General features: G+C 39.9%; 1 protein-coding gene and 1 long non-coding RNA gene across 40 annotated transcripts in view; one reads left to right on the top strand and one right to left on the bottom strand.

Moving 5' to 3' along the window:
* Positions 1–24,442, top strand: part of Ank2 (ankyrin 2) — a 583,460-nt gene that overhangs the window by 336,255 nt on the left and 222,763 nt on the right. The window lies entirely within an intron of this gene.
* Positions 7,908–14,768, bottom strand: LOC110291744. The gene is made up of 3 exons (XR_003836158.1): positions 14,658–14,768; positions 9,612–9,808; positions 7,908–9,361 (listed from the first exon to the last, which is right to left on the bottom strand). It is a non-coding gene; the product is annotated as an uncharacterized LOC110291744 (long non-coding RNA).

Genomic DNA, 24,442 nt, shown 5'->3' with positions numbered 1-24,442 from the left:
AAAATAGACTGCAGATTTCTTTTAAGTGGAAAATGTATTTGGAAATAAGAGAAATGAATGTTAGCGACGTTTTAATGGCAATTTTTCAAAGTAGTCCAAAAAAACACTCCAGTGTATGTCACTATGAATTTATTTTAAATGATTAAAGTAATTTAGCATCCTGCTTAGCACTAAGCAAAATTGAGTTAAAATATTGCCTTAGGACTTTTGAGGGAGGTAGAACCCCGAAAATGCATCCCTGAGCAACATCGTCTGTGCCACTGATGATGCATCAATTTAAAACGGAGGCTTTTACCGTCAGGATTTTAACAGTCAGCTGTCTAGAGTTGATAGTGTTGTCCACAGCGGACATTTCCATTAGTCATTTTTCATTGTGAAGCATGAATGCGCATCTAAGTGTTTATTAAGGTATAAAATAAGATTTGGATGTTTAAACTTACATTTTTATTATAATAAACATTTTGGGTTTTAACCAACTAACTTTGTTCCTTTTTTCTCCATATGTCTCATTCTTTTAGGCAGTGTGTTTTAAAGTATAAAATAGTTTCCAGAAACTTAACTAGTTAACCCCGGGAACAGGTCAGAGGATAAACTTGTAGGTTATCATTCACCAGCCTGGCCCTGCAGTCATAAGCTAAGAGATGTGTTAGTCAGCTTTCTTGTCAATCCCAAGGTAAGTTATGGAGAGGAAAGCTTTATCTGGATTTGTGATACTGGAGGGTTCAGTCTACGAAGTTGGCACTGTTGCTTTAGGTCTATGGTGAGATGACACATCATGATCTCCTGTGACAGAAGCAAGCTGTTTATTCTGTGGCTGGGAAACACAGAAGACAGAGGAGCAAGTGTTGTCCTGATAGCTTCTTCAAGGGCATCCCTCATGTATCTTGGCTCAGTTTTGAAAATTCCAGCATCTCTCCATAGCACAAGCTGGAGATCAGGTACTCAACAGATGGACTGCTGGGGCCATTTATGACACTAACTATAGAGCATACAATGCTTAATTAATGCTCTCTGTGTTAAATGCTGTATATAGTCTTTTTTAAGTGGTGTGTGTGTGTGTGTATGTGTGTGTGTGTGTGTGTGTGTGTGTGTGTGTGTGTGAGAGAGAGAGAGAGAGAGAGAGAGAGAGAGAGAGAGAGANGTGTGTGTGTGTGTGTGTGTGTGTGTGTGTGTGTGAGAGAGAGAGAGAGAGAGAGAGAGAGAGAGAGAGAGAGAGAGAGAGAGAAAGAGAGAGAGTTAGTTAGTTCAAGGGACATGTAACATTCTCAGGCTAAGAAATAAGGAGCAAATAAATAAAAACAGTTGTTCTTCTAATTTTAAAAAGTACCCAGAACCCACATTATCAGAAAGAGATCTCACATTTCTTTGATAAAGAGAAAAGAAAATTGTAAAAATTCAAGTTTGAATATAAACAGAAAGAGATGGCAAAGAGAAGAAAACAGAGCAAGCAAACTATGACTTAAGATGGATGAAGGATAAGGGTAAGGAGCATAATTTTGCCAACAAGTGTAGCACCTCGGGACCCGTCCCGGCAGCATCTATTTACTATGAACAGAAGAAATGAAGCTAGACAGAACCCATGAACTCAGCCGGTGGGGAGAAATGGTTCCAACAAAGAGATGCTAACACTGTCAGGTGGAGAACTCTAACACACAGTGCAAGGTTGTCCCAGCTGACAGGCAGAACTTTGAACCCACGGGTGGGCAGGTGGTATCATTGTGTTCAGTGCAGTTATTGGTGGCTGATAAAAACCAAATCCATCCACTGGTGGAACTCTAGGGGATGTTTTTAACCCAGGGTGGGAGCTAAGTCTTAACCACAATGCATAACACAGTTATTTGAACATATTCCATGGTGGCTTGGTCCCACATTTTAGAAACTTGGAAAATAATTCCCTACTCATTTAGCAGATTTTCTAAGTGAGTACTATGCAGACCTCTGCTTTGAGAGTTAGATAGTTAAAGGGACTAAACCAGGTAAGCCATATTGATTGGTTTGGGAACGAAGTCTAAAGTAAGGGTTAAAATACTCAAGAAAATAGGTTTATGAGACAACTATATATATATATGTATATGTATATGTATATGTATAGGTATAGGTATAGGTATAGGTATAGGTATAGGTATATGTATAGGTATATGTATAGGTATATGTATAGGTATATGTATAGGTATATGTATATGTAATAAACGTCCCCCAGATTGATTTGTATCACTGGAGACATTGTCAGGAGCCTTGTTTTCCCACTTGTCTGATATAAGCACCAGGACTCGTGTGTGAGATTATTTCTTTGTAGAGAATATTTCCCAACACTTAACATCTTCAGAAATTGTGTCTGTGTATGCAAATTAGGGGTTGAATATTTTTAGGGTAACTCTCCCATGATGTTTGGGCAATTTTTACTCTAAAGGAGTCTGTTCATATTACATTGCATATACATTTTAATGCACATGAAGCCTAATGTCATGTAGATTAGGGTACCGTCTAAGGTTGGATAAACAAGCTCTTTTTAAAATTAGTTGTAAATATTTTGATGTAACCTAAAATGAGGTCAAAGAAACCCTCAGTGGAGATATGACACCCAAGATCCTGTAACTACATGGCTGTGCTTCATTGTGTTTTAATTTCCCTTTTATATTTATATTATATATATGACATATATCATAAAAGTATCCCTTTAAACCTTAGGACACACTTAATTTCTCAACAACATTTTAGAGCAGTTGAATTTTAATATCTTAATCCAGTAGAGGGCTATCTACCTCTATTAGTTTCTAAGAACTCAGTGATAGGCTGTACAGTGTATTCATCAATGTTCAGGTTTGTTTTCATCCAGGCCTTTCTATGAAGTTGGACAATCTGTAACTAAGCCCCAGTACTTTTGAGTGGGAAGGAGTCACAAATCTACCTTTCCAGAAAGTTTCCCAAGGACTGGAGGGCATCAGGAACGTTCTGCTCTGATTTATCTAACATCATCCTTCCAGATTTCATGTGAGCTCCCCTTGGATCAAGCAGTGAGCCTTTTCCCTCCAGTCAAAGTCCTAAGGCTGACCGTGCAGACATGCCCATAAAGAGAGCAGTTTCTCCAGCCGGATTTTGATTTCAGCTGTATTTGTGGTTCAAAACACTTTGTGCTTTTGTTGTGACTTGGAAAAAAAGCATCACTTTATTTCTAGTGTTATGAGGGGGGAAAACATTTGAACTGATGCTCTTCACACTATCTCATAGATGTCCACATGAAGCCTATGTGAAGGGTCCAGCTTCTGGTCTTTACTAAAACTAGAGGCTTTAGGGACCAAACATAGGGACAAAAGGAGTTCTGGTTGCCTGATGCTTTGTCACCGTTTAGAAAAGACCTTGTTCCAGAACCTTCCACTTGGAATTGCGCCTACTTGGTTGTCAAACGGCAATTGTTCTTTGCTTTGTTTTTGCACTCCAAAGCTCTGTGATGTGACCCTGTATTGTGATTGAGGCTGGCTCTAAGTCTCTGGTTCTGGAGCCCCTGATGTGCTGTGTATCTTAGGAGCTCTGCTTTGTCAGGACTGGTTAGTTTGCTTTCTCATTTATGTTCCCCCTGCTGTAAGACTCCTTCCACCATACTGTGAGGGCAAGGTTATGTTGGGTTTACTCATGACTGGATAGTTTAAAGCAGCTGACTAACAGTCAGCAGTTTCTATACAAACTATTTTGGACCATGATTCTATCATGTTCCTGGCCTATTCATGGTGGGCTTTCCCCCCTTTTATGTCTCTATACTCTCTCTCTCTCTCTCTCTCTCTCTCTCTCTCTCTCTCTCTCTCTCTCACACACACTCTCTCTCTGTATATGTATACATACATATATGTATGTATATTTTCCCCTCAAACAATAATTGTTGTAGTTCCTACTTGCTGAGTACTTATCACATATACAAAGCATGTCGCTTCTGTTAGTAGACATTATCACCTTTAATGGTAAAAGAAATTGAAGCTCACAAAGGACAGGAAATACTCCCAACATAGGGCTCAAGTTGAGATGCAAACCTCAAAGTCAAGACTCCCCATTGTATGAAGAAGCTCCTCATTTCATAATGAAATCAAAACTGGTTTGATCAATTAGTAGAAGGATGATGAAAAGGGAATATTATTAAAAAGATAAATATTTTAAAAAATATTTTTTAAAATAACATTTCAGGCCTAAGGATGTAGTTCAGTTGGTAGAGGGCTTACCTAGCATACAGAAAGTCCTAGGTTAGATCTCCAGCAGGTAAGATTACGCACGACTGTGCACTCTTACAGTGTCAGCACTCAGGGGCTACAGACAGGAGGAATAAAAGTTCATCATCATCCTAGGCTATGTTGTGAGTCCCAGGCCAGCCTGAGATACATGAGACCCTGTCTCAAAACAAATTACAGCAGTTTGGTTGCTATAGTACCCATCCCTAGATCTTCTTGCAGTGATGATTGAGATCAAGATCCTGGTAGAAACACCTGATGTTTGAGAGTTTTCTACTGTTTAGGGGTGTGGCATTGTCCTCTTTTTAGACAAACAATGACTTATGTGTCTTACCTTGCCCCTTTTCTGGTTCATTATCTATTGAATTCAGCAAAAAGTATTAAGATATTTGGAAAATAATCTTATTGTAGAATTTCTAGATCTTTCTAATGGTTCTGCCTCAGTATTTTACAGTTCTATCTATACTCTGATTTCAATAGCATTATTAGGGAACTACAATTAGTAAGTCCTTTGTATTTATTTTTCATTTGTACATTGATATTGTTTTTTCATGAAAACTTTAGAAACATTTTATTTATCTATGTATTTACATATGTGCATGAATACATGCACACCTTGGCATCTGTATGTAGGTCAGAGGACAACCTGAGGAATTTGGTCATCTCCTTCTACAGTCTGGGTCCCAGGGATTGACCTGAGGTCAACAGGTTTGACAGCAAGCACCTTTACCTGGGGAGCCATTTTGAAAGCCCTTGAAACAAGAACATTTTTTACAGCTCGTATTTCATTAGATAACAGAAAATATATTTAACTTATGTAATTGAAATAAAAATGCAATGGAGATAAAAGATTTTAAATAAACATGCCAGTCTCGTGGTAAACTATAACTTAATAGTGGGAGAAAAACCATGCACATAATATGTAGTAGTTACTGAGCTTTAAGCTTTTACTGTGTCGACATTAGAGAAAATGGGGACACGTTGTTAGTTTGTTGACAAAGCCTTTGTTCTGTTTTCCTATAAATCTTAGTGGAAAGAGCCAAGTCATTTTCTGTGAAGACAGACTTGAAAGCTAGCTTTATCAAAGTAGCTGAAACAGAAAAGGATTATACTGATTTTTTTTTTTAAGTTTAGAAGGCTAGTTGGTTTAAACATTGATTAGAGTTTCTACTTAAGGCAATCAAATTTATTTTTATTTTATATATAAAACTTATAGTTTTTGAAAAAAATTCTATTTTACTTATGTCTATCTATTAGATCTCAGTGAATTTTGAATTCCCAAAGGCTTAATGTCTCATTTTTCTATGAAAATTTATTAAGTATACATTTATACTATAGTTAACTATACATAACTATAAATATGTATAGTTACATGTTTATATCTCTTTATATTGCAAATGTAATTCCTTTTCTCCCATTGGTTTCATATTTACCTTTGGATAAGCTTGAACTCATTACAGGGCTGAGAACCTATCATAATTTACTTTAAAATATATGAGACAGCAAGATGTGGGCTGGGTGGATAGGCAGGTCAGTACATAGATAATTTGGGAGCAAGGCACAGCAAGCTTCCAGTCAAGAGTTGACCTTGGTCCCATTCAACTGTCAACTTTGTTGTCCCTGGGAGAGAAATCAGCTTCCTAGTGGGGACGGGGCAATGTTCTACCTTTGTTGGCTTTCCTCTTTTATCTGTTGCTGATTGATAGCAACTGATGGCAAGTCCATAGTAGGCATCTGAACCGCCATGATGGAAAACTGCCACTGGAAGTACATGATGGACCACCATCGTGTAATGCCAAAGACTAAGGCTCGTTCGTATGTGCTGCTTTGGAATCTGGTGAATTGAGAGACCCCCCTATGACCTAATCTGAAGTTCTATACACTGTACTCCAGCAAGCCCTGTGTCTTAAGTGCCTTTTATATCTGAGCCACCAGAACCAGTTCCTGTTCAGCTCCATGTAGTGGAGTACAGCACTCTGCCCACCCACAGTGTTATTTGGCAAAGCTGTCATGTCCTCCTCTAGGCATCTTGGAGAGCCCTCCTGCTCTGCACTGAGAAGTCTTACTCCCATAGCTGGTCCTGTTATTCTCTAGACTACCTGGAGTGGCTTTGGGTTCCATGGCATTTGCTTTTCCCAGAGCGTGTGGCTGATGAGCAGCCATCAACAGAAAAGATTTCATTGTGTCCTCATTAAAGCTTTAATTAAGAGGAACAGACGCCTTGCGTAGCAATGCATATTGCTCCCACCGTTCACTTAGTACTTGTGCTGCTTACTTGCTCAATGATATCATTCTCTCTTCGTACGGAAAGTATGGTGGCTTATGAGAACCAGGGAAAGGAAAAACACACAAAATCAGTCTGCACGTCAAGAGCTGAGACGGCTGAACATCCTCAGTGTTTGACGCTACCCTGGGAGTCAGAACTTTGCTCCTTGTGTGATGCTGTCTTGTCTATATTCAAACACTGGAAGTCTCTGCAGACCCGCCACCCTGCCCTGTCCTGTGGTTTCTAATGTACACCTAGTAGTTTTGCATTCTGATCACTGTACTTGAGGTGTCATTTGAGCTGATAATTTCAGGGAATGGATGATAATAACGCCTTCAGAGCAGATGTGCAGTGACTTGGGTAGGCTTTGTGATCGTTGATCTGCTGGAGGGATGACTTTTTTTTTTTTTAAATTCTTTTCTTGGCCTGAATATTTCCCTTTGTAGTCTCAGATGATTGTAGCCAGGCTTTGTCACTTGACTCTGCACCTTGTGTTGACATTGGCTATCAGCTTCTGCCCTTTTGGCCCAGAGAATGCAGATTTGCTAGGGAAACACACACTGTCTGTGCTTGCTCATTTCTTAGTGGCTTCATTTCCTTTCAGTCTTGCTTAGAAATCCCTAATCATCATGTTAGCTATGTAGTTGTTTATATTTCAAGGGGTTGGAGAGATGGCTCAGAGGTGAAGAGAAAGCTTGTTGCTTTTCCAGAGGACCCAAGTTCAAATCCCAGGACCCACATCAGGTGGTTAGCAAACAGCTATAATTCCTGCTCAAGAGGAATCTTATGCCCCCTTTTGGCCTCTGCAGGCATACATGTGGTATGCATATAAGGTAAAAATAGATTAAATTATATTTTGTCTATATTTCTAGCTCGTTTAAGTAATAGTACTAGATTGTCTCTGAGTAGCTGGACACACACATGAATGTTAGTGGTTGTGTTTTGATTATTGATCAGAAAGACTCAAAGATGCCTTTCTCATAAGATGTGATTTCCAAAACAGGCATGCTTTTTGGTTTTCATAACCATGGGCTATAAGTTCACATAAAATAAATAAAATAAAACTGCTTGTCATAGTTAAAAATAGGAATAATAAATGTATTTTTTTTTCTAGCAGTGTATTTTATCTGTAAGTTAATTAAAAACGGTTGCAAGAAAAAAGAATATCTTCTATCTGGATGAAGAAATGAAAATGGATTTAGAAGCACTTTCTGGTTGGGTGGGGGAAGGCTGTGGAGAACACAGAAGCAGTTATGTTCATATATCTCATTTATGATTGAGATGTTCGTATATCTCATTACTAAAGCCTTATGGATATGACAGTCATGTACACCAGGCAAAAAGTGACCAAGTGATAGCATGCCAGTGTTCTGTTATCAACAGCAAAGCAATCCCCATCACCATGATTGCTTAGGAGCACTGTGTAATTAAGACATATTTTTATAAATCCTCTACATTTATTGAAGTTTCTGACATACAGAGACTTTACGAGGCACAGCATTGTTTTCCTAGAATTGCTTAAAATATTTACGTCCATATTTTAATGATTTGAGATTTGGATTAAAACAGCAGAGACTGAAGACATTCACCACTCAGTTGGTGTTAAACTCAGGAGATTTGGACATACTCTAAAACTACAATTATTTTGTATTCCTATTGTTAATTTGATAAGGATAGGAATATTTCTAGCAATTGTTTATTGACAGAATTTTGTGTTAGAGGTTATAATTTATGCTCCATAAAATAGCACATAACTCAGTCATTCTCATCTATACTTAATGGGTTTTAAATATTACTATTTTATATCTCATGAAAATATAAGACATACATGACTTAAATTTAGCATCACATAAATACTAATAATTAAAAATGGATTTGTCCTATGTAATCTTTTTAGTTTTCTAGCAAGCTATTTATACAAATAATACTTCAGATTGTCTTATAAATGTGAAACTTAACAAGTATCAATCACATTTTCTTTCCTTAATGGAGAGCTTCCCTTGAGATGCCGAAGTTATTAACATTTCTTTTCTATGACATGTGTATATGGGGGTGAGCCAGAGATCTACTTACAGTGTCATTCCTCAAAGACTTGTGTTTTGAGACTGAATCTCTTGTTGGCCTTAGGCTGGCCCAGTTAGCTAGTGAGCCCCAGATCCACCTGTCTTCCCCTCCAGTACTGGGACCACAGGCATGTGCCTGGCTTTTTGCATGGGATCAGGGGATGCGGAGGTCAGAAGATGGCTCTCAGCAGTCACTCCTCCCTCCACTGTGAATCTCTGGGATTGAACTCAGGTCACCAGGCTTTTGTGTCGAGATCTTTTACCTGCTGAGCCATCTTGCCAGCCCTGGTGAATTTTTATTTGGTCAAACAAGAGGATTAAGACACAAACCCAAGAGCTTTTAGAAGAATCTCTTAACCAAAAGTAGGTGTACAGTGAATCCCCAACAGGAGTTTAAGTCCATGTCAAAGATTCTCGTCTTTACTGACCCCAGTCACATGCGTAATCAAAATCAGCATACCTTTTTTAATATTTACCTATGGATACGTTATTTGTGAGTCATAGAATAAGATGTCAGTATTTGGAAGAGAGAAGTCCTGAGAACATTTGAAGATATTTATAAGTAATTTGAAACTTGAGTCCAGATGCTTAAGAACTCTGAAGCAGCATTCTGTCCAAGATCTGCATATGCTTTCTGCTCATAGTAGATGGAGAGACACTGTCCCAGCAAGTCAAGGTGCTCATCTCGAGACAGGCAAGGATGCCTCCTTGTGGACCTCCTGGAATGGTGTTTGATTAGAGACAGCACCGCAGCCAGAAATTGTACAGCCATGAGATGGGGACCGTGTGAAAGGTTTGATTTTGAACAAAGAATATCCCTGTAAAAGAAAAATTACAAGATTTTTATAATTATAAAAATTTAAAAGATTATAGTTATACAATTATAATATTACACATAAGTCTCAGTGTAGGCTGATCTTCCTGTTAAATAGCATGTTCTCCCTCTCCCCCTCCCCCTGTCCCCTCCCTCTCCCTCTAAATTAGGAAGCTGTGGCAAAGAGATGTTTTGTCAGAAGTTGTTCACAATGAGCAGACCCAGCCCATCTCTATAGCCAGGTTGGAGCTTACACATCTGAGCTGTAGCAAGCCCCTCGTTCATGGCAGCTTGCACTTTGTGGCTGAAGAGAGATGCCTTGGACATGGGCTTGGGAATATTCAGGAAGGGATGCTGTGCTTAGCAATCTTCTTTTCTTCAGAGCTGTGGTTCTTTGGCTGCTACGGACTGAGACCATTGTCTGGGTCTGAGCAGGGAGAGGGTAACTTTTCTGTGGTGACAGAAGAGTAACTATTTATGACCCATATCTGTGGCTTATGTTACTTGCTAGAAATTTTCTGTTTAAGTTGGAAACTTTTGGGGCAAGTTTCTGAGGCAGGGTGGTGAAAGGGCTTGAGTCGGCTACTTCTCTCTCCTAGACTTAGACTGGAGTGCTTGTTTCCTTCCTAGGGCAGATATAGAAAAAAGTAGTGCCCCCTGAGCATGGCGATCTTAAAGAAATCATCTCCTTAGAGGATCATAGTTATCCAAAGTAGGATCCAGTGTATTACTCGCAAACCTGGCCTTAGTAATTTTACAGTATAGAATTGGCTTTTGACTTTGGCTTCAGAGAAAACAAACTGAAGGTGATAGAATACGGCAGTCACTGATTCAGCTTGCTTTCTCTTACTGGAACCATCATTACCTTCAGAAAACACATAGGATTTCAAATATGGACGACCACCATGCATTTGCTAAGAATCAGCCCTTGTATCACAGTCTAAGTAGGTTCATCACCACCACCACCACCATCCACCACCACCATCATCATCATCATCATCTTGTACCTCCCACCATCCACACTTGGACCGTATAGAGTGATTGATTATGCTGTTCAGTTGCATGGCTGCTTCTCCTGGGTGGAGCTACGGAGGGAGGAGGGACATGAGGGATTAAGTTGCATATGGCCAGCTCAGTTGATATTGAACACTGCCCTTACTGATGCCTGATGTCGCAGAGGATTTTCTTTGGATTCTGATCAATGGATTGCTGCACAGTGAGGACAGCAAATGGCTGGCTTTGCCCCGTCTTTAAAATGAAGCATGTCCTCCCCGAAGGGCAATCTCTCAAGTCTGCTTCTCAAATGTAAACGACAGGGTGACTGTGTGTTCCTCACCTTTGAAGATGAGACACTGATTTTGCTCATTGTCGGTCAAGATGCTTTGTGGAAGGAATCGGCTTTTGGTACCAATTCAAAAAGCAGCTGGTGTTATATCTCTGCTGGAGGCTTGAGGGGGAAGATCCCATTTAATGTGGTATGTGCATCATTTAAATGGCTGTGAGCTCCTGGGACTGGAACCTGGTGCCCTGTCTGTGCAGAGGTCAGCTGGTGAGTGTGCAGTACTCCCTACCCTAGGAGAGTTGATATATTTTCCCCCTACCAAAATATAATCATAGACAAGGTTGTATTTTACCAAGTCAACAAGAAGAGATGTCTTTAAGAAGTCACTTCTTCGACAGCTCACTGCTGCGTAAGTCAGCTGTAGGTAGTTCCAACTGTAGAGGGACATGTGATCTATGTAACTTTCTTTAAAGGACTGCCTTCTGCATTCATGTCATAGAGGAGCAATGCATTTCTTTATTGGGAATAAGATAAATGAACGTAGCACACACTAAACAGATTTGTGATCAATCTTATTTTAAAATGTGTTTATTAAGCGTTTGAGATCTCTGGTTTTGTGATTGGAATGTGCAAGATGGCACAGTGGTGGCTCCCTCTGCGGTTTCTTTCCTTGAGGTCATCCAGCTATCAGAGCTCTGTACCTGAGCTTTCCTGCTGTTATAGCATGATGTCTCCGGGGAAAGCTGTCTCGAATATGTTATTGGCCTTTTGTACACATCTGCACAGTACCTTGGCTTCTTTGTGTCACAGGGAAAGATACCATGGAAAACATCAGCAAAGTCATGTCACTATTGGTTCTAAAGATGTGGCCAATACAGTTTTTTTTTTTTTTCTGTAATGTTTCTGTCAGTCAAACTAATGTCTATTGGGGTATCTGATTACACTCTTTCATGATGAGACAAAGTATACTAGAGAGTCCTAGAAACTAAACTGTTAATTGTATCTTAGGTTTGTTTTTAGTTACCAACTTGAAGTTTAAAAATGTGAACATTACCTGGCATAAGAGAACAGGATAGTGAAGCTGCTACTGGCTAGTTTTCCAAGAGGGTCTGCACTGAGCGTAGGAAGAACTAATGAAAGAAGTAAATGTTTCTGACAACAGGCGCTGCTCACCTTTTGCTGTACCATGTGGTTTACCCTTTCCTACTGAGAAGTCTGCAAAGGGAGAGGGTATTATGGGATGACGGAAGCAGATCCTACTGAGGTAGTGGGAAAGGTCTCTTCTAGAAGAATCCTCAGTCACCCCCAACTGACAGAAAGACCACGGTAGGAGGCTCAGCCACGTTCCATTAGGACTCAGATTACTAAGCTAAAAGAACATCCACAAATCAGGTGTGGCTTGCTTGCTCTAAACCTTTTTTAAAAGATGAGGATTTAGAAGACAAGGGAATGCCAGATGGCACCAGGAACAGGCAGTGCTGGGTTCTTCCTGCTTCCCAGAAGCACCCTTGAGTAATGATGGCTTTGATTTCAGGACAGAGTAGAGGACACGTGTGAAGGGGAGATAACTTGGAGATAACTGTGGCTACTCTTGCCAAGGAGATAAATGAATTGCCCCCAAATCTGTTAACTTCCCAAGAAACCTGGGCAGACACCTTTCCAGGGAAGGGCCAGGAGGGCTGAAGGCAAGCTGAAGTGGGTGGGGTTTTCTGTGTTTTGTGGATCTGATTCTCAGCTGTGGGTGCCAGAGGATGATAGCCGTTCTTATATAAGAGACATAATCTGTTCTAAGCTGGCTGACCCTGGAACTAACACATTACTAATAACATGTGACCCCATGCCAGGGTAATTATTCTCTGCTTCGAACCAACATTTGAATCAGATGAAGAACTAACGTGTCGGCACTACCACAGAACTCGTTTGCCAACTGCTGCCTTCAGCACAGTTTAAATGAAAAACAAAAATTGTAAATTATATAAGCCAAAACATGTAAGACCAAAGTACAAAATCTAGCATTTTCTCATAAAACCAAACCAAGCCAAAGCCTCACTAGTGTACTCTCTTCACACACTGGGGCAAAATGAGGCTTTGTATCCTTCATGTATAAACATAGAGTTTGTTATTAAAAATGTTACATTAGCATAGTGAAGAGTTTCATTATAAACATTTTCTAAGAACACTTTCAACATTTTTCTCTACTTATAGGATTTATGTAGAATCAGATTATATTGTTTTCCTCCCAGTTGCTACAGTGTTCATAATTTTTGTTCCTCTAAAATATGAAGGTTGAAGAGGAAGGGCCTTCACAATCCATCTGGATAAACAATGTTGTGACTCTGTCCAGCTAGAAAAAGAGACACCGAGAGTATTCAGTCAGCCCTTGCTAAAATTTTAGCAAACTTAGGAAAATTGGATAGTGTTTGTAATTGGAGATTTCCAGCTTGAGTTTACAGGTGATTTTCTCCTCCCTAGTGGGTATAGTGGGAGCATCTGCATTTTATACACTATGTTCTTCCCCTGTATTTCCATACTGAGTATGTAAGAGAACATCCAGAAATTCTAATTTTACTTGATTTCATTCCGTTGCTTGTCACGTTCACGGGTAGGTTAAAACAGCGTTGCGAATTTCAAAGACGCCTAACTGGGTACCTGCGTGTCCCTCTGATGGAAGATGGTTTTCGGGGGTGCTTGCTTTCCTCTTTGCGGTCCTCTACTCCTGCTTCCAAAGGGTAACCTCGCCAAAGCCGGCTTATACAGTGCTCACTGACATACAGCCCGGTTTGATCCCTTGCCAAAGCAAGCTGCTAAGGCGGCCTCACGTGGGTCTGTAAAACCGCACCGGGGAGCCCGGGCAACTCCCAGTCCTTTCCAGACCCGCTCTCTCCCTCTCTGCCTTGCAAGTGGCAAGTCACTCCAGCTCTGCTCCTCTCCTCCCGGCCCCGCAGCGTAGATTATTTTCTCCAAATGTACCTTGGAGAAGGGAAGGGCTGAGGGATTTAAGACGCAGGCATCTATGTCACGTGCTGCCCGTAGCAACCGCGGCGGCGGCGGCAGCAGCGGCGGCGCCGGGTCCTTAGCGAGACTGCACCATTTTCTCTCGCCCTGCATAGAGGTGTGGTTGCAAGCGGCAGAGAACTCCCCACCCCCCCTAGGACTTTCACCGAGGTGGCCTCTTCCTGGCTCCGGTCTGAAGACAGACTGTCTGGAGGAGTCCCCCAAGACCGTTCCAACTGGTGATGAGCGCCTAAGGAAGGCTTCTGCAACTATTAGGATGCTTGTCTGCACTCGGGGCCACCCAACTGCTGAGGAGCTCCGGGTCCAGAGCTCCGCCCTCCCCCGGGACCATTGCTGAGCGTGGGCGCTCACCTGTGCATGCCTGTGTGCAGGTGTGGGCTGCTCAGGGGCTCGGCTCGCAACCTAGGGGGACACTCGAGTGAATTATGGGTGCTGCAGAGGCTGGAGCAAGATTATGACCTAGCTCGGGGGCGGAGTGGATTATTTTGTGAGTGTTCTGTCTGCCAGCCATTGCTCTGCTGGGGGAAAAAAAATCACATCTCCACATAGCAGTCAAATCACCTGTATTGCTGGGGAGTGGAAAGTTATCCTCTGCCAATTTCGTCTGCCAAAATGGCTCACGCTGCTGCTTCTATCAAAAAAGTTAGAGAGGCTGAACTGGATGAAAAGGAAAAAAATCTGGACAGAGAGAGAAAAAAACAACGGAAAATCCCCAGGGATCGGATGGAGCGGAAAAGAAAGGTATGGAGAACCTCGTGTGCGCCCCCCTCCCCCCACCCCGCGCCCTTTTGTAGCGCCGTGTAGAATCTTCAGCCTTTAGAATGGACAACTTCATCCTCCTTTTTCCATCCCTCCCCTGCACCATTTCCAAGCACACTTTGCAGCTCAGAGGAGCTCTCGCCTGAATTTGCTGCATTGGGAGGAGATGTCTGAGCAGGATGGAATTCCTTCGCTTTGGTCAAGCAAAGCAAAATCCATCATTTCCCGTTATCTTTTCTCGAACCTCCGTTAGATCATTTCGTCTTAAAGCCCGGTTCTCTAGTCTTCCAGATTACTCTCACAGAAGAAGGAAGGGTTTCTGTATGGCCAGAGGGTTGTCCTCTTCGCGTTGCCCGTGTCTACTACTGGACCTCGGGCACTTCTACACCGATGGTATTTTCAATCAAGATCTCTGATTGGGAATAAGCCACAGGATCTGTGCCTTCCTTGCCTTCTTGAGTGTTGACATTATTCTACACTAGAATAGGCTAAAAATATGGATGCAGTGATCTGTGCTTCTGCATTTTTAGAATTTTTATTTTCTATTATTAATTCTGTAATTTACTTTTCTACTGCTGGCAATTAAGTGGAAATAGCTAGCTCACCCAGGCAGTGAATCATCGACTCTCCTAACAGTAAGCCAACCGCAGATTGGCTGTCTTTCTCCGAAACATGTTTTTTTTTTTCTTTTTTTAAATATTAAATTTCCCTAAAAATATAAATCTTACAAACTGACAGTAATGAGATACTCATTCAGCCAGTTGCCTGACTGTAAAGAAGTTGTTGTATCTAAACACTTTAATTAACAAACTAGGTCACTGAATAATTTCAGATGACAAATGGTATATTACATTAGCAGAATGTAAAAATAGTGTTTTGTACACAAGCTCTGAGATTAAGAGATGCAAAAGGACACACAGGTTTGCTAGTGCATGTGCTCCAGGGACGGTTTCCCTGTTTCCTCCATGATCGCCACATTCACCTGTGCATTTGAGAAGCGTTGTCATTGCCTTTTTTTTTTTTTTAAATTTTAAATTTGAGAGACATCTAAGGAGCCACAGTGAGTTGAGATCTTCCTTCATCCTGATGCTGTTCCACTTCTCCACTAGTTAGATCAAATGATTAGTATCAGATCTAATGATTACTATCTGGAAACAAAATTAGTGTATTCAGTGGCTTCTCTTCTGGAGAAAATGTAGTACTGTTTACGTGACCTTTAAAATGCCTTGTTTCAAGAGTGCTTGGAGTCTTTTACAGTACCCGAGTCTTACTGGCCATCTTGGTTGGAGTGGATTTCCTCCTCTCTGGCTCCTATAGTTTTGTTTTTAATCCTCTCCATAGAACATTACTGCCTGAAGCATTTTTTTTGTGTATTTATATCCTTTTAAATCTTTGCTCCCTCAACTACGGTGTATTATTTCTTGGCCAGGAATACTTGAACAGCATCCAGTTGAGACCCCATAACATTGCTTAGCTCAAGTGCCTTGCATCCATTCTCTGGGGAACTGTTAGACTGTCTTGTTCTTGGTTTCCACATGGAGTTCACTGCCATTCTTTCCCTAAACCTCATTACTCCTGAAAAAGTTGCATCATTAAAAAGGCAAGTGCCGGTACTTGTTGGGAATCTCTCGGTTGTTTGGATGCCGTCTTACTTTAGCTTGAACCTGGCACTGTCAGCAAGATCATTGGTTGCTGGTATAACAGGACAAGATCATCTGGGCAAATTTAGATATCATTGCCCTAGAACCAGAGTAATTTGACAGTATTTATCTTCGTTCTTCTGTTTTCATAAAAACTTCTTCTATGGCAGATGCATGCAGCATTACACAGCACAATAAAGGTTTACCAAATGATGGGTGTACTTCCAAGCTATAGCAAGTGTCTTTCCTAGATTGACAACTTCCCCTACCCCAAATTCCAGCCCAACCTAGTTTTCAAATGTGATTTGACAAAAAAAAAAAAAAAAAAAAAAAAAAAAAAAAAAAAAAAAAAAAAGTCCCAGTTCAGGATTACTTCTTAGGGCGAAGTAATGAGATGGCAGCTCATGGAGGATTGAAAATGCCTGTTACTGGGCTCTAGAATATCATCTTAAGAAATCATTTTAACATGATCATGGTTTCTGCTGATGTCATGTCATAATTGTAAGGTAGTACCTCTGTTGTAGAACCAATAGAGTATATAGAGTATAATTTTCATATCTATGGAAGGCTTCTTACCCATGAAATCCTTTATGCAACGGATTCAGAGAAGAGCCATCCCCAGTGCAGATAAAACTACAGAGCTTGGGGGAATACATTGATTTTAAAAGGAAATTTTACCAAGATATAACCATTGATGTTTAAAATAATTCAATTAGGGTAGCCTTATATTTGGGATTTATTTTCATATGCCTTTATAAACTTTGTAAACTTAATTAAGAAATATTTATTTTGCTTTGTATTACATAAATTATTTAAAATAAATTTTAACTCTTTGTAAACTTCAGTCCTACTCTCTTCTTGATGAAAATTCATAATACTAACTTATTGTTTCTGGGTTTTAAGAAAGGCAATGATATGCATATTAAGGAATTTCATTTCAACCTCATTGTCAGCAAAATGTTCAGGCTTCCTTGACTGGATAAGTAATATTTAAGTGGAGTATATGGCATGTCCATTGTGTTTGTGAAATATGAAGTATAATAAATGAATTTAAGCTTTAAGCAAATGAATGAGTTCAAGAGTTGTTGAAACAAACTCTTTTGAACTTCTTTGCTCAAAGATAGCACACTGATCTATCATTTGTTGGGTAAGAGGCTATTCTGGTCTAATTAGCACCTTAGTGTTAACTGAATAATCTTCATATGTACAGAGTCTGGTTCCTATACTAGAAGTCTAGTATTTGAGACCCGAGCTGCCAGATGGAATAGCTAAGTATCAGAATTCTTATGCTGGCAAGACAACCCTATCCCTAAAAAGTAATTCCAAGTATATATATCCATCCATATATATATATTACAGCTGCCTATTTCCCATCTGTACTTTTTAAAACTTGAAAATCATGTATAAGGAATGCATAAGAGTGACATCACAGTTACATTTCTAAAAGCAAAGTATATATACCTAAGTGACTTTTCCCCTTTAACCTTATGTTCACTACGACTTGTCAAAGAAGCTTTTGCATCTCTCATTTCTCAGAATGGACTAACCATTCCTGAGTCTGTCATGTCTACACTGTTCACTAGAATCATAAAGCATGATGTTTTCATACATGTTCAGCATTAGCTTTGGTCATATTTACTTTCTCCCTTTTCCTCTCTCATTCCAACTGACCCTTTCCTCCTGCCTCTTAATCCCCCATCTAATGTCTTTTTCTTTTAAGATTTCACATAAAAATTATTTGTGTTATCTAGTCTAGTTTATTTTGATGAAGTGATGATCTATCTATCCATTTTCTTGGCACAACTTGTTCTTTATGTTTGAACAAAAGTCCATTGTGGGGACTAGAGAGAGAGCTTAGAGGGTCAGAGCCTCTTGCTGTCCAGACATGAGGACAAGGGCTCTGATTTTGTTATCCATGTAAAGGGCCAGGCCTGGCCATGAGTGCATCTGTAAACCCAGTACTGTGGGGAGCAGGGACATGAGGATCCCTCAGGGTTGCCTACCAGCACAGCTCTAGGTTTATCGAGAGGCTGTTGCAAGGAAATATTTCTCAAGGAAGTGATAGCAAGGGATATTCATTGTGCCCCTCTGGCCTCTCTCTGCATGCATAATGGGCACCCTCCCCAACATGAACATATGCCAACACACACACATGCACACATGCACTCATACAAGCACGACTAAAAGCTCAATTGTGTACATATACATCATCCTCTTTATCAATTTCTCTCTCTTTTTCTTTCTTCTTTTTTGATAAAGTCTTACCATGTATCTATGTCTAGCTTGGAACATACTATAGAGAAAAGGCTAGCCTTGGACTTATAAAAAATCTACCTGCCTTTGACTCCTGAGAGCTAGTATTAAAAGCATACATTACCATATTCAGATATCTATTTTTTTAATGAATAGCTTATTGATTCATAATGTTAAAACTGATAGACCTTTTAGAACCTTTAAAATATAATTTATTAAGTACTGAAGGACCTTATATTGGATACATAGATATTGATCCATTTAACTGCAATGATAACAACTGTATACATTAGACATCTTCTTGATTTCACAGACAAGGAAACCGAGACTCAGAAGTGGATCTTCCTTAGTCATAGATAGCTATTAAGTGGCAGGCTTGGGATTTGAACTTAGATATGCCTGGGTCCAAATTTCACTAGGGAAAGAAGATAGCATGATTGTACCAACAATGAACATTGTAAGTAAACCATTTAAACTACTAATGTTGCAAGTTTTTCACCTCCATAATGACATTCTACAACCAAAAGAAATTTAAGCATTTTAAGGGCTTGACTAAACAATGCATTTGAGGGAAACTAGATAAACTTAAGGTTGTGATTTTACTATAATTACTTCCAAACATTTAATAAGTTTCTTAGGTAATGAACTTTTTGAAGTCAAGATTTGCACCTTAAATCATGGCCAGTTGCTGCCCATGATAGACTATTGACATCACTTTTATTATTTTTTCTTTTTGATCAGGATTTATAAAATGGACTTGTATATTTATATTTATTAAATTTCAAGGTGGTAGTGTATGGGATGCAATAGAAAATAAAATTAGTCTTTTCTAAGTCCTTTTCAAATAATTCTTCAGAGAAAAGGAGCACTTCTGGCCATTCCTTCCCTTTATTTTACCATCATACTGTCTTGGAGGAAGAAGACCTGCTGTGTACAGCTTTGCCTCGATGAGATGCCCTGGCCAATGTCTTTATTCTTTATATTTTCCATTTGGATTTATACTTGATGACAATGAGAATACTTAATGAGTGTATGCAATGGACCAGGAAGGCTTCTTACAGGAGTATTGGAGTGTTTTTAAATAGAATTATGTTTTATTTATTTGTACTATGAGGGGAGTATTTTCTAGAACTTTGAGTTATTTTGTATGACTAGGTCGTAACTCATTGGCCCCTCAGTTATCCAGTTTGGATTACCATGGTCTCAGTGACCAGGAGTCGCAACTTTTGTTTTGCAACTTCTCTGTTTTATCATTGTTTGTTATTAGTCTACTACCGGAATGCTTTATAAGCCAACCTTTGCTATAGATCTACATATATAGGAACTATTCAGTGTGTGTAGTGTTTAGTGCTCTTCCTAGAGTCCACTGGAGTCTTGGAATGTATCCCCCGTGGATAATGGGAGAGTACAGACATGTAAACTCTAGTGACATGCAGTGCTGGCTTTTCCTGTGGCCTGTGGGCGAGCGCTGCTGCGTGGGAACAGAGTGGGGAAGCTTGTCATCATTCCTGTCCTTGAGCCTTCTGCTCACGCACGAGGCAGCCAGATTCCAAAGGCTAGCTGCAGTCTGCAAACGGTGACACTTACTGAATTTAGAACTGTAAATGTACAGAGATTTCTGGGCACCAAACTAAACATAGGTTTAAAGGTTCGAACGGCAACAGAATAACATGGGCCTGTGTGATGCATTATATTCTAGAACTCTCCACATACTGAAAATTTCAACCAGCTTTCCCTCCCCTCCCCCAAGATAGGGTTTCTCGGTGTAGCTCTGACTCTTTTAGAACTGGTTTTCTAGACCAGGCTAACCTTGAACTCTGCCTTGAGATCTGTCTGCTTATGTCCCCCAGTGTGCACCACCACGTCTGGCTTCAATAATCATTTTTATAGAGCTATAGCCAGTCATCTTTCTGTAAAATTCTACAACTCATTCAGCATGTGTGTATTTCTACTAACTATACAAATGCAACTATACTATACTATTACCATACCATACTATACTATACTATACTATACTATACTATACTATACCATACTATACTATACTGTATGCAACTCTACTATACGCAACTCTACTAGTGATAGTGATTGGAGATGCCTTTCTCAAGACTAGGGTTCACTCATAAATAAATATTGAAAAGTTTTGCTACAGTTACTTTCCATTTCCTATGCAACTAAAACAGTTCTAGGATAGCTATTTAAATGCGAAAGCTTCCATACATCCATGCTTTTTCCCATGCCTCTTCTTTGACATTCCTCCTATGCCTTTCTCTTTGCTTAATTTGCAAGCTCCTTGTTGGCTTTCCATAGGAGTGGTGCCCTTCACGGACACCGTGAATCCTGAGATTTTATTAGTTTTAATTATGAAGACCCTTCTTCAGTCACTGAGTGGATGAATGGTTTAGGATTACAGCTATCAAATTCATGTGATTATAGTCTCAATTTTATAGCTTGAGATAAGTTTCAAGACATGGAGAAAAGTGAAGTCTTAATTTTAGAAAGCTATTTTGTCATCAAACAGGATATTGAACATATTCTACACAGGTGTTGAGTTAGTGGAAATACCTGGAAGAACCATTTTGTGATAACCATTTTTCTTTTAAGCCACCCGCTTCTACTTGATTTTTCTGAAAATTAATTCTTTGCAAAAACCACTTAGCTTTATCCTCAGAGTCAGACAGTATGTAGTAAAATAAATAATAACAAAGAAAGCTTTTCTGCAGATTCTAGAAACTCGTGTATGTTGTTAGTGGAATCAGCTTCTTGCACGTGACCTTTTTTTTGTTTCAGAGAAGAATACGGTTTTAAATGTTTATTGTGAGTATTTACTCTTACTCCTCTGGTTTCATCTCCTAAATAACTCAGAATTCTGGGAGGGGGGGGAGTGTGAAGGGAGACAGAACATTACCTCCATTAAAAAAATATTTATTTTATGTGTTTTAGTGTTTTGTGTGCCATGTGTGTGTTTGGTACTTGAGGAGACCAGAAGAGGGCATCAGATCCCCTGGACCTGGAGTTTTACATGGTTGTGAGCCACTATGTGGGTGCTGAGAAGCAAACCAGGGTCTCTCAAAGAGCAGAACATATTCGCAGTGTTGAACCATCATTTGAGCCCTACAATCTACAGGTTTTTGAAGTTCTTCAGTGTTAGCAAACTGAAGCTAAAACAACTAGAATCACCATTTCCACTTCTCCACCAGCCTATGTTCTTCTTCGTCTTGCAATCTAGATCAACAACCATTTACTTCCAATAATTATATGTGTGAATCTAAATTGCCATTGAGAAAAAAAATTTCCATGTGTAATAGGAAACCTTCTGAAAGCCTAATAAGGCTAATTAGTGTATGTAGCAACCAATTAATTCTGAGCACAGAGAAGAGGAAAGAAGTGCTTAAGAGTTAAGTCCAAAGGCCTCATGGCCCACAATTTACCTGCCCTTGCAACAATGGGATGGTCTTTAGGACCAGAATATGTGTGTGTGTGTGTGNNAGAGAGAGAGAGAGAGAGAGAGAGAGAGAGAGAGAGAGATTTATATAACTCATTAGAAAAAAATCGAAAGAATGCTCTGCATCGTGACTTAAATGTTCTGTGTTTAACAGTTGGCAGTGCTGCTTTGAAGGAACTCAGTTCAATGTCCTAGGGATTTAATCATTAACTTAGCAGCCAGGGAGACCTCAAATATTTAGAGAAGCTGATGCTCCTCCAGCTCCTAACACAAGTCAGAAGCTGTTTTTTGTTTCCCATGCTTGGCTTGGACTGATCCTTAGGGAATCACAGGAAATGGCATGAAAGGAGCTGGGGAGAGATGGAGGCATCTCCAAGGAAGCTCTCCTTAGCTTGAGCTCCACCACTCTTCTTCTTACAGTGCCAGGGGCTCTGTTTTGTTGTTGATTTAGTGTTTTCCATGAATAGTTTTCTCAACTGCTCTCTCATTCTCTTACGGGCTACAGCAGCTTCCAGGGCAGCTAGAAAGAAATTCAGTACTTTGTTGTACAGGCTTCTGGAATGCTCACTTCTGGAATGGACATTAGCATCTCTGCCAGAGGAAAGCAGTCTGTGTCTTGCCCACTGTGGCCCTTTCATACACATGTCCTTTCATTGTTTGCCACTGATGTGCTGTTCTGTCATGGGGAACACTTCAACAGAAGTGGCATGAAGGAAGAGAATCATCAGGGAACAACAATTGCCATCAAGCTACAAATCTAATTAAATTATTTGGTTATGAATATAGTAGGTGGGTAGGGGAATGGGGGGGGGAGGGTATGGGGGACTTTTGGGATAGCACTGGAAATGTAAATGAAGAAAATACCTAATCAAAAAAAAAAGAATGTAGTGTTCTTTCACATTTTTATATATTTCTTGGCTATACGTATGTCTATTTGCAAAACAGACTTGTTGATTGCTACTTTATCTCACTTATCATTCAGATCTGTTAGAAAGTTGAAATTAAAAATAACATGTTTTTATGTGCATATAATCATTTATCTTTTGCTTCCCCATATTGGTAATGGAATCCAAGGTCTCATGGTTGCTAAACAAGGACTTCTGTCACTGAGATATATCTAGCCTTCTTTTTAATTTTTATTTTGACAAAGGATCTTACCAAATTGCCCCGAATGACTTTAAACTCCTTCTACAGGTCAGAATGGCCTTGAAGTTACAGTCTTTCTTCCCTAGTCTCCCAAGCAGGTGGGCTTGCAGGATAGTGTTTTAGGACTGGCTTTTTTCTAACGTTCCATTCATTGATCCAGGAAGTTGTTTCCCAAAATTTCCGTTTTTCACAGGCAATAGAAATTTGTATCAATATCTCAAAAATGATGACTGAGAATCTGCTCTGATTAAAGCTCAAATATCAAGTGCTGCTACCGTTTCTGAAACACTGCTCACAGTGAGAGATGGAAGTTGGATTTAAAATGATAGAGGACAGGCAACAGGGGCTCGGTTGTAAAATACTTGTGCAAGCATGAAGAACTGAGTTTGAGTCTCCAAGAGCCATGTCAAAAGCTGGACACAGCAGTCATGGCTGTAATCCCAGCATGGGGAGAGCAGAAGCAAGAGTAAGCACACTGTCCAACTGGTGTGGCAGAACTTGGGACCTCCAGGTTCATGAGTGACCCTGTCTCAAAAATAAGGTGGAGAGCTACTAAAGAAAACACATGTCATGGACATTTGGCCTTCATATTCACATACATACGTGTGCACACCTACCTGCACAAATACATCTAGTGAACAGAAAGACAACATACCAAGCAGTTGTTTACTAATTTTACAACTGAACTTCACACAAAGTGTCTAAAAGGCTCCAGAGAAGCAAAATTGGGAAGCCTGCACTCAATTCTATCTGCCAGTGGTGACCGTTGACTCATCCTTGATGACTTTGATTTAAATTGACTTGATCTCAGCTTAAATAGTGGTACATAGGGACCTGAGATCTGTTAGTATTACTGATGGTTCCCAGTGGCTCTGGGATATATTTGATGATGTCTTTATCTCCTCTCATTATTGTAAGTGAGATAGTTTGTTGGTATTTCAAAGCTTTTCTTCTTCCTTTTTTTTTTTAAAGCCAACTCTCTGCCCCAGACACAGTACTGTCCTTGGAGTATCCCACAGACCACCTGTGGTAATGGGACCTCCCACAAATACAGGAAGAGAGCATCATTAGCCCCATTAAGCTAGGTTTGTGATTGTCTATTTTTGTATGTATGATGCAAATTTTCAGGGTCTTACCTGGCATTTGAAGTGGTGGTAAGAAATGGTTCCTGCTGTGGTGTTTGACGGTCTCTGAAAAGTTATTTAGGCCTTATTTAGAAAATGAGGTCACCTGTGACGTGTGTGCTTGTTGTTTTGTGTCTCCTGTGTTGATTTGAATCATTTAAAATAAGTCTATTGTGGTTCACTTATTTTCTATTAGGGGTTCTGTGAGCTGACAATGCCAGGTTAAAAAACCCACAGAGAAACATTACTGGGATGGGGTTGATCATTTCACAACGATCTCCATCTGGAATGATGGCTGCCTTTGAACTTGTAGGAAGCCAAACTCCCAAGCACCTAAAGTAAACTCTTAAAGAGAAATTCAGGTATGCATGAACCATTCAACTATACACCAGGTGCGAATAACCATCCTCCACTTCTAGGG

The sequence above is a fragment of the Mus caroli genome, chromosome 3 (assembly GCF_900094665.2).
Source record: "Mus caroli chromosome 3, CAROLI_EIJ_v1.1, whole genome shotgun sequence".
Lineage (NCBI taxonomy): Eukaryota > Metazoa > Chordata > Mammalia > Rodentia > Muridae > Mus > Mus caroli.
The sequence above is the reverse complement of the archived record's forward strand: the minus strand, read 5'-3'. Positions and strand labels throughout refer to the sequence as shown.